The sequence below is a fragment of the Antrostomus carolinensis genome, unplaced genomic scaffold (genome assembly GCF_000700745.2).
Source record: "Antrostomus carolinensis isolate BGI_N321 unplaced genomic scaffold, ASM70074v2 scaffold12235, whole genome shotgun sequence".
Classification (NCBI taxonomy): domain Eukaryota; kingdom Metazoa; phylum Chordata; class Aves; order Caprimulgiformes; family Caprimulgidae; genus Antrostomus; species Antrostomus carolinensis.
This window is the reverse complement of record NW_010314350.1, coordinates 21713-24853: the sequence shown is the minus strand read 5'-3', so window position 1 is coordinate 24853 and position 3141 is coordinate 21713. Positions and strand designations below refer to the sequence as shown.

The 3141-nt window shown below is 38.4% G+C and overlaps 1 long non-coding RNA gene across 1 annotated transcript in view; it reads left to right on the top strand.

Annotated features, from left to right (window-relative positions):
- The window catches only part of LOC104524672 (uncharacterized), a 2577-nt gene extending 827 nt beyond the window's left edge, over nt 1-1750 (top strand). Inside the window, exons 2-3 of the long non-coding RNA XR_728010.2 lie at nt 152-283; nt 1128-1750. This is a non-coding gene — a long non-coding RNA (uncharacterized LOC104524672). The remainder of the gene's footprint in view (nt 1-151; nt 284-1127) is intronic.
- The last annotated feature ends 1391 nt before the right edge of the window (nt 1751-3141 follow it).

The window sequence follows — 3141 nt, the reverse complement described above, 5'->3', positions numbered from 1 at the left end:
GACACCAGCATGAATTCAACTCCTGTTAAATCTCCTAACATCCCCCTGAAGCTGCTGCTCCTGATCCTGACTTTGAACAACCTAGCACTACTGGAATATATTTAATGCAGATGTGTAATTTCTTTTTGTCTTCCTTATTGTATTCCACTAGATGATAGAAACAGAATGTTTCAAAGAACTGAATGTATTTGGACCAAATGGTACTATATCACCAGACCTAAACAAAAGCTACCCCCCAGAGCCACCCAAGAAAGGATTGCTACAGAGAATATTTAAACGACAGGTGAGATCTTTTATGACTAAGACAAGGAAACTCCCTTAGATGCCCAGTGTCACAGCCATGTTCTGGTGATATTTTTGCAGGAGAAAGACAGAACATCTTAGAGAAGTCTTGCTGTCACAGTTACCTGGTAATTTCCTGAGTAATACTGCCTATCCCAGGTTTCCCAGCCACCTCTTGTGATTTTTATTTTTTTTTACCACCAGAAGTTCCAGCATTTTTCATCAGCTTTGTTTCCAGTGGTTGAAAACTTCTTACCCAAACTATTTTTCAAGGGTATGCTGAAATGCCTTTTGAAATGGTTATACGGTTTTGATAAATTCCTTATGAAAACCCTTGATTTATGTGTCAAAAAGGAAAAAAAAAAAAAAAGAAAATGAAAATGTTGAGTGAGGTAGTCATGGCAGGAAACCAAGACACTAGAGAAGAGAGCAGACCAGAGAATATGTGATGTATAGCTTTCATGAGGCACCATGGCACCATTTGCAAATCTAAATAACATTCTTAGATTGACCTGTTTCTGTAGGGCTAAAGCCATGCCTGAGCATTAGCAGGTATCCTCTGGATTAGTCAGATTTAGCAGATACTGACATTTTGCAGTGAATTGATTTGACTCGTGGAGCTCGAGTGAGTCTTCTTTGCTGCATTCCTCAAGAACTTCCATGGTCCTCCTGACCTAGAGAGAATACAGGTAAGAAAATGAAGAATATTTTACATCCAAAGATCGTCAAACAAAAATCTTGCAGTCCAGTCAGTATTTTATCAGCATAAAATGAACAATGTTATACTAAAAGAAAGCATGGCATATTTGGGGAATCTAATTGTCATTGTCTTCCTCTTTCTACAGCATCAGAACAATTCAAAGAGTTCTCCAAATTCAAAGGCCAGTTTAAATCACCACATAAATTCAAATCATGTAAGTTCAAACTCCACTGGAAGCAGCTAGTTCCAACTCACTTTTGTGAAACAACATGTTGCATCCTTCCACTATAATCTATGGAGCTTCTATGGATGAGAGAGCCTTCACCGTTGAGTGAAAAAAAGAAAAAAAAAAAGAAAAAAAAAGGATCTCCCAAAAATGGTGATTTTCTATCCATTCCTTCCAGTGGAGCCTTGCATTTTAAGAAGAATTTTCCACTCAGGTCTGTTTTTGGAGGTGGCACTCAAGACTGTGTGAATCAAATTTGTCTATTTAGAACATTGCAATAGAAATTCAATGAACATGACTACTTGCACGTATTTAAATAGCATCATACTAGAACTGAATTTTGTCTTTATTATTTTTAAAGAAAAGTTTTGTAAATTTCTCTATTGTCTCAGTTTACATTTTGTACATTTGTATTTAAATGAAAGTCAGACTTTGGAGGTGTATATTTTCCAAGCAGCAGCTGTAAAGCCATGTGTTTTAAGACATTTTTTTAAAAGAAAAAAAAAAATGTGACTCAAGACTTCCAGAGCCTCAAACGAGAAATCATTCTTTTTAGTAATTCTAGAAAATTATTCATAAATCACTTTATCAGACTGGGTTTTACTGACATGCATTTTTATGGAACAGTTTATTCTTAATTATTTTACATCTGTATATTTGGTTTACAGCAACACTGCATACATTTCTCCTCTCCATTAGTTTGTAATGTCTCGCATTAAATGCTAAAAGACAAGATTTTGATGCATTCAAGAATGCTACTTGCTATGCCTAAGGTTTGTGATGTCATGGGACCAGCACAGCTGAGATTTGCACTTACCTACGTTGTTAGCTCATCAAAAACTTTTTGGTTAGAAAGGGAACCCTATTTTAAGCCCTTCTCTTTTACTAGTTTTTGTGCCATTTCTAATGACAGCAAGAACAAATCTGAGTGAGAGGTGACCAGGAAAGCAAATGACCATTTTTTTATCAAGGACCTGAAATCTGCTGAAATGAGAGCAAAACTCTAAGTGTTCTCCATGCTGCAGTCAAAAGTCCAAGGCCTTTCCACAGTTGCTCATTTCAAACAGGTAGCAAGAGAGAAAATCAATAGTCTGGGTTGTGCTGACCGTGAGATTCATATCAGCTTTCTAGAGCTAAGCCATGGAGGTTCAGAGTGGGATCTGAGCTGCTTTTGAGCAGCAGCAAAAGCTGTAGGTTGTGTCTGCACTTAAGAGTTCTTCCGTGTGTCATGCTGAACACACCAGAACTCATCCCCTCAATTAGGTCTTCAACTTAATTGAATAAAATATCAGTTATCAAATAATACCTCCCACTTTTGCTTCCATCATTCTTTGTCCAGGATCCTTTAACCATTGATAAAAACATTGTTCCCACTAGTATAACTAGGATCAATCAGGATCAGTAACAGTACCTCAGGCATCACAATCATGCTCTTCTCAAGTATGCCACTATCTGTTATTATTAAGAACTCCAGATCAGAAATATGGTTACTTCCCTTCAACAGGAAAACCTTTGTCCCTTCCAAGTGCAGACAGGATCACTGTAATCCAACATGTTCTGTACAACAGGTTGGTTCACCATGCTTTTTACAATGTTGAAGGGGGCCTACAAGAAAGCTGGGGAGGGACTTTTTACAAGGGCAGTTAGTGACAAAACAAGGGGACGTGACTTTAAGCTGAAAGAGGGAAGGTTTAGATTAGATATTAGGAAGAAATTCTTTCCTGTGGGGGTAGTGGCACAGGTTGCCCAGAGAAGCTGTGGCTGTTCCTCCCTGGAAGTGTTCAAGGCCAGGTTGGATGAGGCTTTGAGCAACCTGGTCTAGTGGAAGGTGTCCCTGCTGATGGCAGGGGGGTTGGAACTGGATGAGCTTTAAGGTCCCAACCCAAACCATTCTGTGATTCTGTGACTAGAGTAGCCTAATGATTTTACACCT